Here is a 24790-nt window from a genome sequence, read left to right as displayed (position 1 = left end):
GGCCATTTGAGATTAAATCCGGGCCAAAGAACACACTGGGTGCCATGAAGGTTCTGAGTAATAGATTTCCTCATGTGAAAGCAATGCAATTACAAAGACATTGATCTATAGACTTAAAGAGTCTAGTTGGTATACAACTTGCTATGTATTCATGGAGAGATGATCTGTACAGGAAGTCATTACAACACCTGAATAAATTGAATTCTGGTTGAGATTCAGACACCATGTATTTTGAGATAAAAAATGCAATTTCAGGTCATGGATGAACATAAATGGAAAATTCATTCTAATCTCTAGGCCTATAAATTCCATTAAAAAATATAACCTATATTTTCCAAAATGGTTGACTGAGTAGTAAGGATTTTGGAAATACAGCTAATAACAATGTCTATGGATTAGGAATAAACTCATGTTAATACAGAATCATGAATCTTGAATGTTGTAGCAGCATAGATGCTAAAAGAAAAAGCATAAAAGTCGGTGTTCTGACACTCTCATCTATTTTGATGTACAATAGAACTTGACATTTAGTCATCTTTAAGTTGTGTACATGATAATACTACAATGCCATAATAATAAGAGCCACTTTAAATTCATCCTATCATAGACTGGGCAGAAAATTTTAGGATTTATGCTATGCAGAGAAAATTCATATCAAGTAACTAAATATCATCCTAACACCTTCCTGAAATTGAAGATTAAAATTCATAAACAGAGACACTTACACACATTGACCAAAGAGTGAAAGAAAAGACTTTTATCTCAGTAGTGCATAGGTCAGTACATGGGCAGGAAAACATGGGTGATAATTAAATAAGACTCAGAAGAACCAATGTTTAAGAGTATAACATAAATATTCTACCATCATCTCCACAAGGAAGCTTCATTTCATGCTTAGGACTGAGTTTCACTTCTCTTGCATTAGCTTTTGTTAATGGCCATTTACAGAAAAAATCACCCATTTGCTCTACATAGCAGAGGTCTCTTCAGGATATCAAGTGCTCTAAAATCTATTGCCTCTCTACAGGTTAAATTAAAAAAAAAATTAGAGTTAAAAAAATTCCAAACTTGCAAAGTCCAGACAGTTTTTCCCTGCACTGATGTGGAAAGAGTGAGTTTGGATGGGTGGATGGATCTGCATTTCCTATATATAAATGAAGCTACATAGGATTCAGATGAGCTAGAAATGCTACATGAACTGTAAAAACCTGTGTTATTTACAGTCAGTTTTGCTGCTACTTATTCTATCTGAATTTTGTCAATCTTCCACACAAATAAGAAATATGTATGTGCACGTGTCAAATCTGAAGACACGTTTATGCAAGATGAATATCAAATTTGTAAGTTACGTGTTTCCAGCATATGTTTCAAAAGCCCTGTAAAGTGCATCAGGAAAAATCTCCATTTATTTACATCTCCCAAACTGCTACCACAACCATTGAAATGTGATTCCTTCTAGTCTTACACAAAATAGATTATCTCCTGCAAAACTTCTAAGTCCTTCCCTTATATGTCTTGTTAGTGGAGCTTCTTTTTCCCCAGTTCTTTTACTAAGAATAGTAAACTCTTTTGTTTTGTTTTTCAACTAATTTACTGAGAACAAACAGATGATAGAGCCAAGTAGAAGAAAAATTATCTCACCAGAAGGATTTATCTAGAGCATTCTGAGAAAAATCCTTGGGTCAGTTTTGCTAGGCATTATTGCACTGGAAATGGTGAGAATGGAGTACTCTGCTCAAGCATGCATCATGATGCCTCTATTAATAATTTTAACTGTACAAAATTCTTACTAGCAAAATTTGTGTCATGCTTTCCACATGAAAAAATGCCTCATGATTGATGTTTTTTCTCACTTTGAAGTGTGTTTATATATAGATTTCTTTTCTTCATTATTTCTTTCTGAGACAGCTCGTATCTATAATTAACTGCACCACAGCATGGGCAACAAACAGGAGGAGATGGAAGCCATAATGATGCTAGAAAATGCGAAAAAGCTACAACCTAGATAGCATTACTGAAAGTTGGTGGGATGAAATACAGGACTGGAGTGTGGCTATTGATGACTACAAGCTGTTCAGATGGGGCAAGAGAGGAAGAGGAGGTGGAAGGGTTGCCATTTACATTGAGAAAGTGATAGAGTGCAGTGATGTCTGAATAATAGCCATGAGCAGGTTGAAAGTAAGAATTAGAGACTGGGCATCAAAGGGAAAATGGTGCTTGGTATCCACTACAGGATACTTCCTTGCTCTAGCCACAGGAGTCATCATGCTTGCAGGCACTTGTCCTGCTGGAATATTTCAAGCACACCAATATCTGCTGGAAAAGTAGCACAGAGAGTTTTAGGCAGTCCAGAATACCCCTATATTCACTCATCAATGAGGAATGTATTACTAGACCAGTTGGCCACCCACACAACTGAGCTAATCATGAACATTAAGACTGGAGGCAGTCTAGGCTGCAGTGATTATACACTAGATGAGTTCACAGTCCTGAGGGATACGGGTCAGGTGAAGGACAAAGTCTTCAGAGTAAAGAACTTCAGAAAAGCAGAATTCCAGTTGCATAACAGTTAGTCAACAGGACACCCTGGGAAATTGCCCTCAGGAGCAAGGACAGAGAACACAGTTGACAGATCTCTAAGGATGCTTTCCACAGAGTGCAAGAGTTCTTGATCCCCAGATGTCATAAATCAAGAAAGGAAGGCAAGGACTGCCAGACTGAGTTGAGACCTGTTGAACAAACTGAAGGGCAAAAGGAATAACAGGCAGCTGGGTGTCCTGGAAAGACCATGTGTACATGTACACAGCTCCATTGTGTAGGGAAGGGGTCAGGAAGGCTAAGGCATGGCTGAAATAGAACTTGACAAGTGATGCAAAGAGTAACAAGAATGGCTTCTACAGGGGTGTGAACCAGAGAAAGAATGCAAATGACAACATATGTCCCTGATGAGCACAACTGGCAAACATAACAGCTGAGGAGGAGAAGACTGAGATACACAGCACCTTTTGCCTCAGTTTCACTGGCACTTTCTCTTCCCACATCCCTTGAGTGGATGGATCACAAGACAGGGACTGGATGAGCAAAGTCTTTCCCACTGTAAGAGAAGATCAGATTCATGACCTGCTTGATTGGCAAGATCAGAGTGATCTTCACTAGGGCTCACACATTCATTCACACACCTACACTTGCTCCAGTTCCTGGTACCACTGATACTGATCTATCAAGATAGGTTACTGCCCTAAAAAGAACTAGAAATTCACCTAAAAAAAAAAAAAAAGTGTTCAGAAAATAGAGAAAATCATGTTCATGGCCACCTGACGAATCTGAACATACATAAGCCTGTGGGACCAGATGCCATATATTCCAGAATCCTGAGAGAAATTACTGATGCAGCTCCCAAGTAATTCACCACCATATTTGAAAAGTCATGTCAGATAAAGTCTCAGGTAGTGAGGAAAATGTAGGCATTGTACCCATTTTTAAAAAGAATGTGAAGGAGGACCCTGGGAAGTACTGATCTTTCAGCCTACCTCTGTGCCTGAGATCATAGAACAGATCATCCTAGAAGCTCTGCTAAGGCACATGGAGGACAGGGAAGTGCTTAGGCTTCACCAAGGGCAAGTCCTGCCTGATCAACCTAGTGGCCTGTGAGGGAGTGACTACATCAGTGAACAAGGTAAGAGTTACAGCTATCAGCTAGCCAGACTTTTGTAGTGCCTTTGACACAGTCCTCAACTACATCCCTCTCTCTAGATAGGAGAGTGATGGGTTTGATGGATGAATTGTTTGATAGATAAGGAATTGAGTGGGTGGTTGCATCCAGAGTACAGTGGTCAATGACTCAACGCCCAGATGGAGACTGGTGACTAGTGATGCCCCTCAGCAGTCCATATTGGGACCAATGCTCTTTAATTTCTTCATTAATGACAGACAGCAGGATCGAGTGCATCCTCCATTGTTTATATTGGAGACATAGGAACACAGGATTAGATAGATCTCTTGAAGCACTAATTCCCATTTCTTGCCATTCATTAATTCAGCAAACTCAATTTGGAAGACAAACAGACAGGTTTATGGTATTTTTTCCCCCATAAGTCCATTGACATCACAGTTAATAATGACTATTTTAATATCCAGTGGCATTTATTCAATTAAACATTAACTTTCTCAGCAGGCTGCATGCTGTACAATACATGTCCTTAGGCAACAGATAAAGAAATGATGAAAGTTTAGACAGTTCCTGACTTCAATCTCTAACTTTTATCTGAGAAAGTTTTTCTATATCCAAGACTTTAAAATTAAAGATGAAATACAAGGATTAAAGTTCAGAGGTGGCAGTGATGGTTTAAGATGAAACAGGAGAAAAGGAAGCAAAATAATAAAATCAATCCTCTGCAAATACAGTATCTTGTTGCATTAACTTTTACTACTGGTTTAAGAATTGGAAATGCAGTTTCTGTTCCATGAGGTGAGAACACTAAAGACTTAAATACCATTGATTCTGATGGCAACAGAGTTTTTCTCAACACAGTTTTGAGAAAACTGTTTTTCTCAACACAGTTTTGAGAAAAACACCATGAAATGAAAGAAACATCTTAAAAGATTGTTATTTAGCTGGATGGCACAGAGATTATTTTTATATATACTTCTTTTTCTTGGTCCACATAACCTCATCGTGAGCCACATATATAATTAAATATAATGATTAGTGTCATACAAGCACTTGAAGAAAAACACAGCAATGCATACTTCCTTCATACTTGTGAAAAACTTCTATGATAAACTGAGTTTATTTTTTTATTATTTTTATAGACATAGCAATGCAAATGCAAGAAGATTATCATATTTAGGCACCTTTTTTAAAGAGATATTGGAAAGAACTGATTTATGAAGAAAATAGAATCTAACTATAGGTTCTATCTTTCCCTCTCCTCTTGCCTCTTCATACACTGGTGTTTGATTTTTAGCTTTTCCCTCCTCCCACCCTGATCAATAGAAGACTATGACACTGTCAACCTCTAGCTTAACAGTACATGCTTCTTTCACGCCTGTCTTGTATTTCATCTTCCTTAAACCTCTTTTGATATCATTTGTGGGCTCATGGTTCACCAAAATGAGGAGGAAAAGATCAATGAAACAACTCTCTTATACCCTTACAAAAAATGAAAACTTTCCACATGTGGAAAGTTTTAAACCCTGCTAAAGCCATGTCAAAATCACTTGGTCAGGAGTGCAAATGGCTGACATAATACGAAATCACTGGTTAATTTTCAGGTCACAGAAGTGAATGATGTGACCCTAACTAATGTCAAAGAGTCAAGAATATCTCCATTCAGTTTCCAACATTTCCCCCACCAAATAATGACTGTTTATATAGCTTTGTATTCTACAAATATAATTCAACATGAGAATGTACAAACTGCTGCTGACCTTGTTGTTAAGTTTTTCTAAGTGTTGACCATAATCCCAAGGCCAAAAGGGAACTGACCGTATGAAACTGAAGATCTGAGGATTTATTATTGCCTAAGGATAATATTAAACTTTTCATGAAAACACAACAATTACTTAGATTAGTCAAGCTGCAATATTATTCATATATTCCAAATGACTACAGAAAACTTTGTTTAGAAACACTCTGAAATGTGTCAACAAACACATAATATACATGTTTAATGAGCACAATAACAAGTTCAATTATTTGTCTTTTCCACTATCTCAAACTCTTGTGATGTTAGATATTGCTGCCTAATTAGAACAACTACAGAGATAAGACTTTCCACTTGCTACTCATTTACACATTCTAGTAAAGTTAATTCATGTCAAAGGATAAATTCTTTTTATCCAAACTCAATACCATATGTTTGTGAAGGCTCATTATCAGTGGTTTAATATGCTTAATCAATTCCGAAAAAACTCAAATGTCAAAGAAATTTTTAAGAAACCACGTATATGCAGACAAACTGCAAAGGGTCTTTTATCCATATTTTTCATTACAAACAGCTGTCTGATTATTATCTGAAGATAGTTCATCCACTGTAGAATAAATAGAAATTATATGATTATGAAGTATGACTTTCAAACTGGGAAACTTCCAAAATTCATAAGTTTTCTTCATGGTGTGTGTTTTTACTCACAGTACAAATTAACTTGAATCTACTTTTTTTTGTCAAGGAGTGGTAAAATTTTCTGAGGAAGTGTCAAAATCCTCCAAAATCTTTGGAAGATTTTATCTAAAATTTTTACAGACTTTCTTTCTGTTTACTAAATAAAAAACTGTAGTTGCATAACAAGGTTTAATCATCTTGACCAAAAGTTTCAGGGTTTTCTCCCCCTCAATTCAAGAACTGGAGATACCACTAGGGACCATTTACACACACATACACAGAGATTAAAAAAAAAAAAAAAAAAAAAAGAAAGAAAAAAAGAAAAAAGCAACCAGAACATAGACTGTTGACATCAAGGGGATAGTTGTAGAAACACATTCAGTTGCTGACTATGCTTCATTATTGAATTAGTAGTATTCGGTTTAATTTTGTCCACATGAACATAATGGCCTCTTAATATTGATTTTAAAAAGCATTGCAATATTTCTGAGAGACTTAGATAAAGTAGTTTTTCAGAATTTATTTCTCTCTAAGCTGAAGTCCTAGGAAAGAATGGTGGATGTCACCAACCTACATTTTTCTACATATTTTTGTTCTAGTTATAACATTGTAATTCTTAATTCAGGATTTGGAAACGTCAGTGATCTCAGAATATCTGTGTCTATTTTTCCACTGCAGACTAAAGAGATTTACAATTTTGATAAACCTAAACAGACCTGCTATCTGTTTTATTTTCCTACAGTGAAGAACACATTAAACAGAAAGGTGCCATCAGATAGTTATAGGACAATATTTCATAAAACCTCTGAAAATCTTCTTGTATCTATTTTACGAAGCAGGTAGTAAAATCAAGTAAAATAATATTTTAAAGCATAAGCTTGGTTGTGGAAGTCTTTGAAATATTGTAGAGTAAGTTTATAATTTATTTGTGTAATGTAAATTACCAAATAGTGCTGTATTCCTTCCAGTTTTATATACCACATCAGGGTAAAATAAAATCTTGCTGAAATTAAAGACTGAATAGGAAAAGAAAATAGTACTTGATTCTTGCTCCTGCGCTGTTCCAAAATTCAGGATTTTCAAAACTGTGTAGATATCTCTGCCTTTTACTGAAGATAACAGTTACTTTTATTACTGTTCTTTCTATCCACTCTTTCTGTAGAGTGTATCCTTCACCCACACAAACAGGTATGTGTGCAAACACACATACATACAGAGAGATAATTACATTTTGGGAGGCACACTCATTGTAACTAAATTATCGTAGCTCCAAAGAAGTTAACTGGGCTAATGCTGATTACACCAGCTTGTTTAGATAGTGACAACTAAATATAAAGTTACACAAGTACTTCTAATCTAAATATGCTGATATTATAATATAAGTAATATGGTGTTTAAAATTCTGACATCCTCTGGACCATTGTACAGATTAATCTATGTGTTCCTGCTACTTTTGCCGAAGTTGAAGCCATAAGTTGTTATTTTTTCCTGTCAAAAAGACAGCAGTGAAGCACCTTAAATATATTTTTCACCTTAAATATATTTGTTTGTAAGGACTTTTTGTTAAATCATTCTGTATTTTTGAAACCCTGTCAAAATAGAGCTTTTTTATCTGTTCAGAGAAATAAATTTAATATGAATGCTGATAGTATCTGTCATTTTAAAATAAAAACTAAACAAAATGCTAAGCAGTTAAATTCAGTGAATAAAATAATTTACTTCATGAAAATAGATTTTAGGATATTTTTCTAAATAACAGACTTATTATGCATCTCTTTATTTTTAATACCCCTGAAATAAGTGGAAACCATAATTATATTTTCCTGCATTGTAGGCCAAGCATTGCCAGATAATCACCATAGAATGGCAAGAGATTAATCAGTAAAATAATTTTTTTTCAGTTAAAATTTCAGAAGCAAAGGTTCTTCCTAACTTAGCGACATTTATATGCTTTTGTTTTTCAGTAAGACAAAATTTGTTTTTAACCTCATTGAAATTCTCAACCACAAGAAGTTTTATTAGAAAAAGTAAAAACTAAGGTCATTCTGTCCTCTCCATAAAGAAGATGAAATAGCTACTATATAAAACCATTAGAGATGAGATTACCTTGAGATTCACTAAGGAACTTCAGACATCCCATAAAAAATTTTCTCCAAAACTATGCAGATAATAAACAAACAAACAGGACTGGTCTGCTCTTCTGAATAAAAGAACAGCAAATGTACCACTGAATCCAAACTTAATTCACAAGGACATTTTCTTTTTCAAATGCTGTTGAAATTGAGCATGAAATTTAAAAAGCCTCATAGTAGTAATGAAAAGTGAGCTGCATATTCACAATAACTATGACAACCAAAATACATTTTTGGTAATATTGAAATTATTCTATACATAAATATATTTTAAAACTTCTTCATATGTAAAACACATTAGAGCAAAGAAAAGAAAAAGGATATTTTTACTTTGAGTGCTGAAGATAAAGAAAGAAAGCTTCAGGTATATATAGCATTCTGCAGCTGGGAATCTAACATAATGTTCATGATCAGTGCTCACCATCTCTTATCTTTCATTCTGTGTTTGCAGGTAAACAGCCAACTTATTGGATCATCACTGACAATATCATAGATTCAGAGCATAATTTATGTTTGGTAGCTATACTGAGTTCCCGTTAATATGTGAATGAACAGCAGATTTTTTTTAAACTTAAATTGTGTCATAAATATATTATGAATAAATAGAGTAGTTTGATTTTGCAGGTGAGGAAAGTAAAATGCAAACATAACTTTTCACACACTTAGCTGTTTGGATTCTGCTAAAATGCCTGTGTTAGGAGAGAGGTTTCTTTGTTTCCCTGAGGGAGCACAATGCACTGCACCTAGAAGTAGCAGCATTCAGTGCCACTGTGCATCCCAAAACTCAGTCTCCCAGTTGCCTTTCCTAGTCCTTAAGCAAATGCCCTGCTGTCACAAAGGGAATCTCATCTACATCTCACCATTTCCAAATCTACATTTCCTCTCTACATGAAGGCAGCACACAGGTGAGTCAGGAGCCCACTGTTTTAAACACACATAAGCATGATTGCCCATCTGTTTGAAACTATCCCTCCTCTTCTGGCTTTTCCTTCTCTTTGCATTCACTTCAAGGACAGAGGAGTAAAGCAGGTTCTGATTTAGACATATCACTTAGGTGCCTGGGCTACATGAGAACAATCCTGTCAGGAGTGACTTGTGCAGGATATGAACAGAATTAAGTTTGTGCTGCTGCTGACTTCAGGAGAGGTCTTGGACTCTCTCACAGATGCCAAAACTGCTTATGACTCAGCTCTGGGTCAGAGCCAAGTACTCATCCACAATGCTCTGGTTTCCAGGGAAATGAAAGATGAACTCAGAGGTAACTCTTTGAATTTATGAAGACACATCATCTAAAATAAAACTGAAGACAACTACAGTGAATCACTGCAGAGCTATATATCCTGACTTATGGCTGTTTTCTTTCCCCTTGAACAAATTGTATCTATTTAAAGAGTATTAAAAAAGGAAAAATGCAAATAGTTCTTAAAGAGAGAAAGGAGGCTTGAAATATTTTCAGTTCCTGAAAATATTTTTAATAGAGACAATATAAATGAATATGTTTATGGTGAGCTTTAAAGTTGCTCAATATTTAAAGCCCCTTATTAAAAAAAAAGGGCTTAAGTCTTCTATGTATTCATCATGTTCCTGATGAATACATAGAATTTTTGTTTTATGAGACATTTTTTCCATATTTCAGCCTCTGAGTTGATGCAAAATAATTGTTAAATATTTTAAAAGGAATACAGGAAGATAATGTAGTTTAAACTGAACATATCATTTTCCAGATCAAATTCCAGACAGTGCTGAGGCAAATGCAAGGATAATATTAATCTTGGTAAGACCTGCCTTGTAAGAACAGCCTCAGGAAAGAATTGCAACTGCATGATCCTCAGTCCTATAACTACTATTTTTCAAAAGTTACAGTAAAATGTTACAGTAAAACTTCAGTATAGCCTAGTTTCAGGATGGATCACTGCAGTATCTTTACCTTTCTTGTCACTCTAGGTCCTTGAGTACATCAATGTTTATTATTCAAGTGTTGCACTTCCATCTCTTCTTCAGAAGGCACACACTCTCCCTGGACCAGCTTATTTTATTAAAGCAAAATAAACCTCATGAAAGATATTTTTAACATTTTATCCTTCATTAGTTACAGTATTTTCCCATATACACCTTATTCTAGGTGTGCATTTTATTTGGTTGGTTTGGTTTTTGTCAATAGCTCATCATAATTGCACTGCTAAAGCCTCCAATACATATATTTTTATGTCAGCATGTCATTACAGAATGCAATATATATGATAATGGTGCAAAACATGACTAGTAAGATCCTTCTTGTAATCAAATTGGAGATACTACTGAAAAGCGGACAAAAAATTAAAACCTCACAATTCTAATAAGGATTTGTAGGGATGGTATATTTTTATTAGAGCACTGGACTCCTGTGAGGGATCTTTCCCCTTCAAAGGACATGCTTGCCTCTGAGAACTCCCTATCCTTTTTTATTACTCTTAACTAATTTGCATATGCATAGAATTTCACAATAGGTTCATTCATATTCATCCTGCTGATTTTGCATTACACTTACAGCTAGTTACACTTGTACTCAGTCTTTGTTAGAAAGTACAGAAAGAACTCCTGGGTCACTCTGCCCTGTCTATTTCAAGGTTTGAGGAGTCTTTCTTATCTCTTATCATTTTAGCTTGGAAATTTGCATTATTTCTTCTTAGCTGGGGCAATTTTGCTAGTGCTGTAGTTACCAGACTAAACAGAATATTTTACTTATGTTAGCAAGCTCAAAGCGGCACATTTCACCTAAATCCAAATGGATTTCTACCCTGTTAAATTTTCACCCTGTCTCACTACCAAGCCATCCATCACTGTTTTGTTGCAGAAAGATTATCTAAATGCTAGAAGGACTAGTATTTAATGCATCTGAGTCAGAGAAAAACATCCTACTGTTTCCTTTTGGTTCCTTTAGATGGTTGAAACGACATTTGCCAAATACTTTTTCCCATGCATCTTACCTTTCTTATCTCAGAAGTCCAGAGTATAACTTAGCATAATATTTTAAAAGTGATTTATGTGCTTAGGAGCCTAAATCTCAGAGGAAAATAATGATCCTAGGATCATAAATTATTTGGCCTTTTGAAAACCTAAAGTCTTGCTTCATCTGTGGAGAGAGTAAGGACATAGCTTCTGTCTTATGTAACTAGAGAATTAATAGGCATCTTCTTATAGAAGATGAGATATTTTCATACTTGGTCCTACTATAACTGTGAAGCAAGCAATCAATAAAATAATGGAACCATGTTTTTGTTCCTATGTCTTGTCAACCAAGGGCAATTGAACCATCACCACAGGAGATTAAACTTATCATAGCCTTTCATATTGGCACAACTGCACAGAGCATTTACTCATTAACATAAAAAAATGGGAAACCACCTTGCTAGATGAGCTAAATGTATCCACTCTTTCATATCACCTGGGAACTGACATGACACTTTTCAAAGATAATTCTTAACACTTTGAAGAATGGACAGCCTAGAGCCAACAGCTAACACTGTATTTCACAGCCTCATGTTTTTTGAAGGTTTCATAGGAACTACTATCATCATTGAAACATTCATCATTTTTCTTATTATTGACACTTTGAGATTCAGAGTAGTTGTCATCTACTTCTAATTCAAAAAGGCCCTGTATTTTGCAATCTTTAAAAAATCTTCCCTGTGAGCTTAGTCTTGTGCAGATCAAAAGAGAAAAATGACAAAATGAACATTGAAAACATATACAATTAACTTTTCAGAAGCATAAAGGCATTTGTTGCTTCCTGTTGGCTCCAAAACAACTTTCCTTTTCCTCTCACTTAACATTTAAATTTTTTTTCAGATCTGATGGTTGCAAAACAACATTCACACCATAGTCTGATTTTCATATTACAATTCCTAGCACTACAGATAATCCCTATTCAGGCACCTCCACCTATTCAAGTGAAGTCTCTTGACCATATCCAGCTCAGAATGAAGATATTTACTAATATGTGACAATGGCTTCATAGCAAGGAATGGAAATAAGAAATCAAAAATGCTTTTTGCTCTTCATGTGAAGGGAGTTATTCAGGTATTGATCAGCTGTCAGATGTACAATAATCAACAGAGCATGGGAACAGGCCTGAGCCTCTTTCTTTCAGTTGTCCACTGAATTCTCCTCTAACACGATCTGGATAGAAGCACTTTGTGCTTTTTAATCTGAAAACAATATTCCACCTCACTGGATATTCAGATATCTGTTTTATATTATCTTCAATGACCGCTGTTATATTAAATTCAGCCAATATGCCCTGTTATATATAAATATATACATTTGTATTACTGTTGTAATAAAAAAAAATTAATGACAAAGTATCTTTTATAACTAATTACTTTTAACTATCCTCATTTAACTTCATGCTGATATAGTAATAATGCTTTTAAGAAAGACATTTCATTATGATATGAGCCAATGAAAACCAGCTAACATATTCCACTGAAGAATATGGTAGCTGGTTTTGCTGGAGAATTGTGCTTGATAACTTTTAAATAGCAGTTTTATTTATGCTTAGAAATTTGCTAAGGAAGTTTCTTTATATTGAAATATTCATGATGTAGATCCAGAAAAGTACTCCCTTGCTCCTTCTGCGGCCTCACAGGATCTCAATTAAAATAAAGTCATTATTTAAGCATCAGCAGTATTGGAAACATGAGAAAGCTAATTTTCTAAAGAATTAGAATTCTCCTTTTAAGAAGAAATTTTGGATATATCATATCCAAATATCTTGCCTTGGTAGCATCATGCTGGAAAGGAAACAAAGCTAGTGTAAAGAAATACATAATATCACAGAGATTCATGGGTCTGCAGAGAAATTTGACTGGGATCATCCAGTATGTGATGTATGGTGAGTATATTCTCTGGCCAATATCAACATAAAGAGTTTTCAAATAAAAATATTAAAATTGGTTTGCACCATTTTATTTCAGGTGGAAACCTCCCAAGAACAACAGGATCTCAGTGGTTTACCAATATGGGGAAAAAAAAAAATCTAGATTTTAAGAAATTAAGATAAATAAGGTTATTTTGAGCACTGCTTAAAATCTGTCCAGTTGTTCAGTTCTTTTTCTCTCTGTGGAAAATTTGAATAAAATTTTTATCTGTAAACTATAGATAGGTAGCAGTAGATGCAACAAGAAAGTAAAATGCTATTCTGTATGAAGGCTTCTATTATGAGCTCAGCTTTTTTCAACATATGTGTCAGACAGAAGTTACTTAAGTTTTAAATATTAAATATAATGTTAAATATTTTAATTTTTTCCAGGTCTTAATTTCATTTTAGGAAATATATGTTAGGTTACAAGGTATTCTCTGATTCACAGATAAATCTGATAGTTGAACATAATGCCTTCTGAATGAATATGTTCTGAACAAGCACAAAGAAAGAACAAAACATATTTTACTATGGATAATTTAACTTATATTAACATTTGATTTCAAGAAGGTAATAATCTCCAGCACACTCCCTGGATTTCATGTTCATCACTCTGCTTTCAATTAGCCTCAGTATTCTAAATCAGAGTGCACAGGTCTCCAATATATGTCAATCACACCCTGCTCCTTATTCAGGATTTGTCAAAGGTCCCCAGCCTTGTCTGTACTGTCACTTAGACAAATAATTTTATCCTGAGTTTATGTATATTGGTTTCAAAGCCATTCTGGATGCCTCTAAGAAACACATATTCAAAGGGAAAAAAGCCCTGGGATTGAATGATGTTACCTAAATAAAATATGAACCAAACTTCTCACTACCTTCTGGAAAAAAAGTGGAATGTCTTGCAGCATCCTCAGACACATAGATGCTAAAAGCCTGTTCCAAAAGAGATATAACCTGGGCTCCCAGGCAGCTTCATTTGCTCTCTGACTCTTCTGGGTTGATGTTTGCTAATGATCACACACTCATCGACACAGCTGCACTTGCTCCAATAACTAGCAGCACGGGCACATGGATCTCTGTGACACTAAGATCCCACTCTAGCTGTTGGCACATTAGTCCACTCTGCTGTCTCCAGTTCCACAGGAGCACTGTGACTCTATGGCCTGCTGATCTGTGGGCTGACTGAAGGGTCTGACACTAAGACTATGTCCTTCATTTTCTTCTCAACACTGAACGAAAGTCCATCCACTGCAAAAGAAGTTAGAAATAACAGGGCAGACTGTGTTGATGACATGCCAAGCATTGCCAGATAAACAGCCATGGGTTTACATGGAATCAACCTTCATCACCTTATTGCTCCACATTCCTTTTTTCAGTCTTAAACAAAGCAACAACTTCCCTCCCCTTCCTAACCTTCACTTCTTTCTCTAAGCATCCCACAATAAATCTTGCACTATCCCAAGATGCTCTTTCTTCCCCTGCATCCCATAATGTTTCCTGTACCTCTAGGCAGTGACCCCTCCTCAGTCCCAAAGGTACTCTGGAGAGCTGCCCCCTGACTCTTACTGGTGGGTGTCACACCTGAGCCTGGGAGTCTGTATGTGAATCTATACGTGATGACATGCAAATTTCTCAGCCCCAGCCTGTGTCTTTGAGCCAATAGTTACAGACAGATGGAGATTTAGAAAGTAGCACTTACAAAAGAAAATGAGCTCATCCTGACACAGAACTATTGTCACTGCTTTGTGATTTTAACTAAAGAAAAAGCAGATATATAGTGCTGCAAGAAGCAGCTGGAATCAATTTGCAATCTGAAAGCTCACGATCAATATTACTTTCCACACCTGAGAAGCTGAAGACTACAGGGCAAGGTTTTCCCCCTGGATGACCAGAGCATCCATACTACCAGTGTGATCCACCACAATCTGTCTTTTGGTAAATATAATGTATCCTTTATGTTGTATTTGAATATGTGTTTTGTGGCTACAAGATAATCTAGTCTTTGCTCTACAGATCCTGTGGATAAAGAGCAATGGGATTAATTACTTCTGAGACTCATTATGCAAACTGCTCCCCCAGATCCATGTTATAGCACATTTGAAAATCATTCCACATATCCAAATGTTCATTTTCATAGTACTTCATTTTTTTCTTCAGACAATCTACAGCACAACAGTCTGTGCAACAGTGTGTCACATTGATATAATCAGGGGAATAATATATGTGACCCAAAGGCTTTTTGTTCCTTGCAGCAGTTCTCCTGGTAATATCCCTGCAGTAATTATGAAGAATATGCAATGATGTGCAGAGATACTCTTTCCTCTGACACCCTGGGGAATTCTACAGGGACATGTCCTTGGACTTTTAACTAGATTGATGTCCTACAGGTCTTTTTTTAGCATGGTACATGTGGATAATTTTTTATTCTACAGTCTGTGGAGCTCTTCAGAAGTGATGCCCTTGAACCCCTGCCAAAGGGATTCCCTGAAGGCCTTGTGTTAGACAAGCATAGTTTGTCCCAAATCATTCAGGAAATCGAGTTTATCACTGCTGGAGGTTTTTAAGAGGGTAATGACTCCTTCAGTGTATATTTGCTTGGGATTTTAGAATGACAAAGCCTCTGAGAGTATTCCATGTTCTTGTTTTGTCACTTCTATTAGTTGCATTAATAAAGGTTTTCCCCTTGTCATTCTCCAGCACTTTCACTAACTATTCTCATTTAGAAAAGCTCTAGTGTATTCCATGTTTGATGTCACAATCTTATCCAAGACTACTTTATATTAGTTGAGTATAGGCAACATAGAAATGATCTTGCAAATGTATCTGACAATATATAAGTGTGGAAACACAACAATGCTGGAGTGATGGAAATCACAAGTCAGAATCAAATGAAATCAGGGGAGATGTGTGACTTGGGCCAAACTAGCTCACCACTTTATAGCTGGATGGAGAACCATACTGGAAAAAGTGACAAGCACATACTGTTCTTTCCATGCTATGCAGAATAAAAATTTAAAAAAAAAAAAAAAAAAAAAAAAAAGCGAGGACTTAAGATGATTAGAGATTGTGTATCCATTTTTCTTTTTAAAATGCTTCCTATGGTAACACTCAGAAGAAAATCTGCAGCTACTCTGTCAAAGAGCTGGAGGAAAAAAATAGACAGTCTTCTAGGATAAAAATACATGGATCATAAATGCTTTGTATGAATTACTATTTGTTCTTTGACTTCTTGCAATCTTGCTAAAATATATTCTTGTATATATTGCACGCAGGTATGCATACTTTTTTTAATTAATGACTTTCTAGCTTTCCTTGAGTGAACTAAAATCTCAACTTCTCTGTTCTTCACCTAAAATCACAAGGATCACTACTACAGTCAGAAAATTCCTCAGTGTCTGACATAAGTTTCCATACCCTTTCTCTAGAACAGAATGCAACCTGGTTAAAATCAGTCTGCAAGGACTTCTGTTCTTATCTACCTGCAGGATTTTCATTAAAGATAGAGGTAATTAGGCTAATGCAAAAGAAATTATAGAGTTCTGGTTTCATGCTTGTCCAGGGCATGTGTGTTCTAGTCTTTACTCCAGGCATTCCACAAGTTCTTCTTCTGGTTAGTCTATTCATGTATGTACTGGGTAAAAATCCTAGTACTTGGAAAGTGAAGACTTATGACATGGTAGAAATTATCTCACATGTTCACAGGCTCTCAAAGAAATATGATCATGTGGAAATTTTATTTCAGAACCACAAAGAAATGACCTAGTTTAAAAATCATATGCAGCAAATGTAGCATTAGTTAGATCAGAGAATTCAAAGTATCTGAGATAAAGCATTTAGAAAATATGAATGTTTTAAGTTTTGCATTTTGACATTTAGCAAGGAGTGTTTTAGTGGAAACAATCTTCCAGTACTGGCAAAACAGTAATGTGGCAATATATTAATAATAATCCTTTATTTCAAAAACCTGTCATAAATTTCATCTGAAGACATTCACTTTTAACAGTAAAAAACTCACATTAAATTGTGAGTAAATATAAACAGACATGCACACAAAACTGAAATGTCTTAACAGTAGTATGATTCACACCTTTTAACTGGCTTTTGAAAATACTGTTTTATTTTTTGCTCCCAGCTTGATGGCTATTTCTGCAAAAGTAATATTTTTTAGAGTTTCTGAAATGGAAAATCAACACTGCAATGTTGTGAAGAGTTCCCTGTTGCCCTGGTGATTTACCATTGCATGCAATTTCATCCCTTCTTTTATATAGTGTTATATAGTAATACTTGTGTATGAGCTATAAGGGAAGAAAAATATTATTTGCAATGTCATTGAAACAAGCAGTGTATAACAAAGTGCCACATGGGGTGCTGAAGGTGTATTGGTTGATATTCATTCACAAAATTTACTAACATTAAAGCTCATAATATTCTTGGAAATGCAAAGTGGATGTATAGGTCACTTGAACAGTCTGCCTTCCTTCTGCAGAATTTTAAAAAAAGAAATCCTTTTCAGTTTTCCTTTATCCTGATAATTTTCATAATTACGATCCCCAAATGGTCTTGATAGCAATGCCAGGGCATTATCAGTCATGTGACCCAACACGCCATTATGTCTTTCCACAGTGCATTACAGCCAGTAAACCCACACGAATATTTAAAGACAGATTGTTCTAGGTCTTTATGTAGCTATGTCAAGTCACACAGTGGACAACACAAAACTTGTGTGTCACTGCTGGGAAACCTTCCCACTGTGGCTCAATTGCTGCTCTCTCCATGTGTGCTGTAGAAGCTGCTGCATGCAGGAAAGTCTTTGAGATTCTCAGTGTTACAAGAGAGGGATTCTGTATGACACTTGAGAGCTTCTTTCCTTGTTGCCGTGTCAGTTTGTGTACTTTTCATCAAGCAGTTGCAAGATAAAATTTACATGAAAATCCATGAGACTTGGGATCAGAACCCACATATGTGCTTCAAGAGAAGGGTCTGCAGAGACCCTAGAGCATGTTCTCTTTCAAGTTTATGTTTCAAAGGAATAACAAAACCCCAGATTTGTTTAGTAGCCACATCCATAGCTATATCAGGGTCTTGACCTGAGCTGAACTTTGTGCCTCATGCTTTTAACTGAAGCCTCTGACTTTCACCATTTTGCAAATATTTCTTACAGGCTACCTGTTATCAGATGTATTCAGCTGCTTTGGTATTTCAGCCTCAGGCAAAATGTTCCTTCTAAACATTGTAACCAGGTTTAAATTTTTATTTCTAATTCTTTCCACACACCACATAGGAAACAAAAGTGTCGCTACTATGATTCTTTTCTTTTCTAAGTATAGGCTATAAGCTCCACAATTATTTTTAGTTATTAAGTAAGCAGAAAACAAAGGTATATATGAACCTGCTCAGAATAAAAATACTAATTTTTTTTCTTGCTGATCTCAAAAAATGTGTTAAAGGTCAAGCCAAAATTTTTCTGAATTGTTTTTGCTTGAGCCACATTTTAGAGGTAAAAAATAATAAAATATTATAAATCTGTAACAGTGTTTCCATATAGTATTTTTTCTTTATTATAACTACTCCATGACTTGAAGATATGAAGAATTACATTGCATTTTATAAATATTTTTATAAATCTCAGATTTTTTTACTATATGCTGAAAATACTGAAATTTCTTGAAGAATTTTTTTTTACTTTTATGTTTATTTAATGCATTTATGAACTTGAAAAGGAAATCTTTTTTTCATAGGTTGGGCTGACCTTGAAATTTAAAGCACTGGGGCATGACAAATAGAAGTCAACATTCAAACTATACAAAGATATGTAAGGATGGTTTGCTTTGTTGCAAAGTTACCCTTGTAATCACACCTTATGTACTGTGAATGACAGCAGTTATTCATAAATTCTGAAAATGTTTACATAATCTGATAAATTGTTGGAGTAACTTAATTATTCTTTTTTTTATTGCTATAGTATTTATCAGAGTTTAAAAATCAACTCTACAAACAACAGTGAAAAGAGTGAACTATCTCAAATCATCAAATAATATTTATACAAATGGAAAGAGCAATTGGGTTTTTGCACATCTTCACATATCCAAGAACAATTCAGTTCACAAGGATGAAGTTTATGAAAATGTGGAATAACATACTGAGGCTGGAAGCATTGTCTTTTCTTCATTATTTCTTCTTGTCTTTTTTTTTTTTTTTAACCTTTTCTTCTGTTAAGGTGTATCTTTGCAATAGAGCCCTACTACATTGGCAGGGTATCTTGGCAAGGGCTCAGTAGTGCCATCATAAAGATTTAGTCTGGCACAAAGCAGAGCAAAGACTTTCTGGGTTTACCCATAATAAACTCCAGCATGATTTCTTTCTGCCTAAGAAAATTAATAACAGTCATTTTTAAAATTTTTAGTAAGTTTTACATAATGATTCAATATAAACATCCAAGTTGCTCCATCACTTCCACAAACTAAGCAAGTGAACCAGGTGCCTGTTGCCAGAAATTTCTGTGTCAAAGGATTTATTTTGTTCAGTAAATAGTGCACTTCTTTCCTTCACGTACAAGAATTTACATGAGCTTTAAAATTATATCAGATTGTGACACGCAATAGTGTAAGTTAGAAAGCAAAGGTATTAGTTAAATTATTTTTGCCTGAAAATAATATCTCCATGGTGTACTTTTTTTGAAGATACTGCAGTTGCTATGCATAGCAAAGTATTAAAAGAAACATCTATAGTCAAAAAAATTTATAGTGGAACTTAATAAAAAGCATACAGAGCCAGAAGAAAGAAAGAAAGCTCCAAATAGATGTTTTGTTATATGTTACCATAAGAGTGATGTTTTGATAGAAATCTTATAAAAGTCTTCATAAAATCTTTTAGTTTATTTTTCTTCTAAAGAAATGCATCATTACTATAGTAATTGCATGTAAAACTGGTTTAGTCTAAGGTATACAGGAAAAAAACAATATACACTAATGATAGCATGGTACAGGTACATATCATGGTACGTAAAGGTTTGTTCTTTTCTCATTGGTTTTGCATGAAGCATTACAAACAGAAAATTTGAATTTATTAACTTTACTAGTATTGCTTGCTTTAAAGTAAAATAGTACAAAGCAGTGTGCACAAGAAAGTCATATAATTGTATGCTTGGAACACCAGTGCAAAGAGGTCAAGGAACAAGAACTTTTTTTTTAATTTTCGAGAAACTCACTAGCAAAAGCAATCAAATACTGTAGGACAAGATAGAAATGACAGATCTTCTTTGGATGACATGATCAAGAGGATTATGCTATTTCTTGAGACACCATAATTTCTGGAGAGAGAGCACTCTGCTCCCCAAAGCAAACAGCGTGGTTGTCCTCTCAAAATAACTTGGCAGTTACAGACTCTTTTCAGTAAATCCATTATTGCTGACACTGAAGTACTTCCAAAGCAGTTAACCACTGCTAGAAAATTAAGTCAGCCTGGAAAGATAGAAGGTGGCAGTTGTCACCTGAAGTACAGAGAAGTGTAGCAGTTACAGTATAAGGGAGAACTCTGAAGCCAGAGTAAAATGCCAATCCTTTCATTGTGTACTTGGTAAGACCTGGAGTACAAATACTTCAAAATGGGTTTAGCAGTTATACTAAGGTAAACAAAACATACAACCCTAAAAAAAAAAAATAAATTAGATTACAGCCATAAAGATTACAAGAGGTCTATGATTTCTAAGTACACATTTGATTTTAACTTCCACTCCCTCCACACCAATTATTTTTCTTTATGCTTAACCAGGGATCTTCATTTGTAAAAGAAGAGATCATTCACTCATTTTGGATCCATAGAGAAGGCAAGAAAAATGGAAAACATTCAGACCATGGAAGACCTCTCTTGTACAGATCAACCTCTCCTGCAGTTCTTTCTGTCATCAAAAAGACCTTTTTTCAGGACTGCACTTTTTGTTTAACACAGGAAAGTTGATGAAAAACTCAGACACTTGAAAAAATAAAGGGAATAAAGAACAACAGAAAGTATTGAAAATCATTTTGAATGCTCACTTCATAAACAAAACTACAAATGTTTCTCTCTGGTCAATGACTGCAGGGGCTTCTAGCACAAAGAACAACAAATTCAGCTGACTTGTTATGCTCTTAGAACAGTGCCAGAATCCCAGTATAGGTTGGCAGAAGAGGGAGATTGATTGACTGTAGAGTAGCAAGACAAAGGGAAAAACAAATGTTCTGTATTTGCTGTCCTTGACATCCAAATCCCCAGTGCTCTGGTTAAGTGAACTCTTGCTAAGATGAGAATGCAACAAATCCTAACAATTCTTACTACTGCTAAAATAGTTCATATCTCAGTAAGTGACAGAAAACCAGGCTGTTATGGTTAGTGAAAAAATTTAGGGCACAATATACTACCTAAAGACATTTTCCTTGTCTTCACGTATCTATATATGTATACATATACATACATATATGCTATGCTATTTTATAATGTCTTCTGCCACTGTACACTGCTCCTCATTTACAACCATCAGAAAACATTATTTCATTATGCAAAGAGATATTTAAAAAAGCAAAAGGGTAAAGAAAGCTCCCCGAAAACTTTCTTTGAAGAAGTGGTAGTAAGAGAGAGTGCTTGAATAAAGAAGGAAAATAAAATAAATGCTGCAACCACTTTTACTCAGAGACTCCTTCCTTTTTGAGGTAAAATGATCAAGAATTCCTCTGTGGTATTCCAAGGAAATTTTCTTCTTGTACTTGTTTTTTTTTTGAGAAACAAGGTCAGTCTTTCCATAGCTCTTTCTAAATGAAAGAGATCTTTCGCTCTCCTACCCAACACTATAGAACTCCTGAGAGTACTGCATTATTGATGGAGATGTTGCAGATCTGCACCACAGCTTTGCCCTATTCTTCAGAATGATTTCAAGGCAATCTGTCCTTTGAGTCTAACTGTTCTTTCAGCTCAATCACTTCTTTCTATAAATCCTCAGAAATCTCAAGATGGCTTTCTATTACATGGGAAAATATAATTTAAAAAAAATAAAAGAGAAAATCAACCAACTAAAAAAAAACAAACCACAAACGAACTAAAATACTTACACAATGAGAGATAAATTAATGTCTTCTCCAGAAATATGATCAAGCTCTCAAAGCAAAAGTATCAATTCCTGCATAAATCTGGCTTTTGGAAAATATGCATGGCATTATTTGAAACTACTGATAAAATGACATCTCTTTAAGGCTCTATGAAAAATAAAAAACCTTAAGTTTCTCATAGCTCAGTTTTTTCTCTTTAGCATCAAGTTTTTTTAGGCGCAGTTGGTTTTTTTTAACATGTGACCATGAACACTAGTAACAACTGGAGTACCAGCCATGAGAAAAAGGACAAGGTTTACACAGCAGTTTTCTCACACACTGACCAATGGGCTGTGAATTGACTTTCAAAGGAATGACCACTCATCGTAATCACTTTCCAGAACTGTTTTAAAACTTTTAAAGTTTCCATTTATTTTCAATATCAAATCAACATGCATCGCAAGTTGTCCAGCAAAAAGAGACAATCTTTTTAATCAAAGTGTCTCAGTGCCACCATGGTAAAATCCCTCTAAATATCTACAATGAACATATGAGAAAAACATTAAGAAATTTTTATGCAAATAATTCCTTATTTCAGAAACCAGCTTCTCTCCAAGGAGATTTTGCATTTCTTTTCACTGAGTAACAGTAGTCAATATTTTATGGCAAGGCTAAATGTCCATCTTCAGGTAGATGACTTAAGCTCCAAGCAGAAAAATATATACCACTTCTTGGGAAGTCGCTCACTGGCAATTTTGGGTGGTTGCATATCTGAATAAAATATGTGACTAAAAATGACCTTGTGTTTTTTTGGTTTTTTTCCTTCATTAGTATCTTCCTGCTGTGACAACAGAGATTCTATTTTTTTTAATTTTTAGTCTCTATATTCCCACAGTTTTTCCTCTAATTTTAATGTATTCCTGCTTCTGCAGAGATCACAGAAGAATAAATTGCCAGTAAAGTGACCATCTCACATTTTGTTCAAAAGAACTGAAAAATGAAGGAAATTATGACAGCACTTAGGATGTGGTAGCATAATGAAAATAATATATAAACAACTACCACACACTAGCATGATTATGACTCAAATAATGCAGATGAGATTTTGCATGTTAAAATAAACTATTTTAAATTAAAAGTATATATCTTACCTATTAATCTGAAATCAAAAATTTACAAGTGTCTGTCTATACACAAAACACCAAATAGAGTTGTGTTTCTTTTTAAGATAGTGAGTGAAATGAGAGCTAGGAAAGCAGGAAATTCATTCTTAATCCATTTGCTAACTTGTTCAACTCACCTTTCATATGAGGAGATGGTTTGAATTCTTATCTGGGTGCTGTTGCCTGTGCTCTCTTGAGCGTCTTCTCAAACAGCAACTTATTAACAGTTATGAATAACACCCTAGGAAGATTGACAGAAAATGTACACACTATCATTGAGAAAAAAATTATTTTCATACATCTTCGAAAACACGCTATTCTCTACCTCCATCTACTGGAGAATTATTAACAACTAACTAACTCTGAAGGTTTTTTTAATTCTTCCTCAATGCATCTGTTATTTTCAAGGAAAGCTAAACCCCAGTTTAGGGATAAGAAAGACTACATGCAATGTCCCTCAAAAATAACATTTTAAGGATAATCATTAGCTCAGTCATTTCTGTTTGCATATAACCATTCTTATAAATATCTAAAGTTGTAAAAAATTTAGTGACTTAAATTCATTAGTAATATTTTTTTAAAAGGACAAACAAAAAAGCAAAACAAACAATCAAACAAAACCCCATAGCAACACCTCTTAGGCAATAGAGTCCCTAGATACCTTCAGCAGAACTAGTGAACTTCCCTATATTCCAACACTTCCATAAATGTGTCTATCTATATTAGTAGTAAATTTAATTCAATAAAGAGTACAGCAAAACAAATAGTGCTGAGGACCTTGGCATCCATATTGCAAGCATTTTCCAGTGTTTTACCCCAACCTAGTCATAGGCTAATTCTATTTACTGAAAATCCTTCAGCAGATTAAATAAGCTTTCTCTGGCAAAGTATAATTGGAAATACACCCATTGTGTACATTTTGAGAACCCTACATGGATGGCACTTCAGCACAGAGTACAAATGAGCAATTTACTCAAAAATGGACAAACAAGGGGAAAAATTACCCTTCTGGTCTGAACCATAATGTATAATGCAGCCATGCTGAGAGATACCACTACACAAGAAAAGCTAAGCCACCCACAACCTATCTTTTGCTTCGTGCCATTTTAAACTTAGGTTTTGTTTCCAAAGAGGTCACATGTCAGCATGTTTGCAACCAGCTCCCTTAACAATGCCCAGCTGCACCACTTTCAGCCTAAAACACAGCATTCAATGCCACCTTGATTTAGTACTATTGTTGGAAATGCTGAAACTATATCATTGTACCTATTTTGGACAGAGTGTGTGACCTGTATTACATGTCTTCCTAAAGTTCAGACTACAAACCCACACCCTCTGTTTTCCTAGATGACCAGGACACAAGTGCTTTGGATGAAGAAGGGGTGATATGCTTATTAACCCAATTGTTATTATTCCAATTATGATTATCTCC

General features: G+C 35.0%; 1 long non-coding RNA gene across 1 annotated transcript in view; it reads right to left on the bottom strand.

Moving 5' to 3' along the window:
• The window catches only part of LOC110468107 (uncharacterized), a 148553-nt gene extending 124621 nt beyond the window's left edge, over positions 1 to 23932 (bottom strand). The window contains exon 1 of the long non-coding RNA XR_002465015.3: positions 23496 to 23932. This is a non-coding gene — a long non-coding RNA (uncharacterized LOC110468107). The remainder of the gene's footprint in view (positions 1 to 23495) is intronic.
• Positions 23933 to 24790: the final 858 nt, after the last annotated feature.

Source organism: Lonchura striata, chromosome 2, assembly GCF_046129695.1.
Source record: "Lonchura striata isolate bLonStr1 chromosome 2, bLonStr1.mat, whole genome shotgun sequence".
Classification (NCBI taxonomy): Eukaryota; Metazoa; Chordata; class Aves; order Passeriformes; family Estrildidae; genus Lonchura; species Lonchura striata.
The sequence above is the reverse complement of the archived record's forward strand: the minus strand, read 5'-3'. Positions and strand labels throughout refer to the sequence as shown.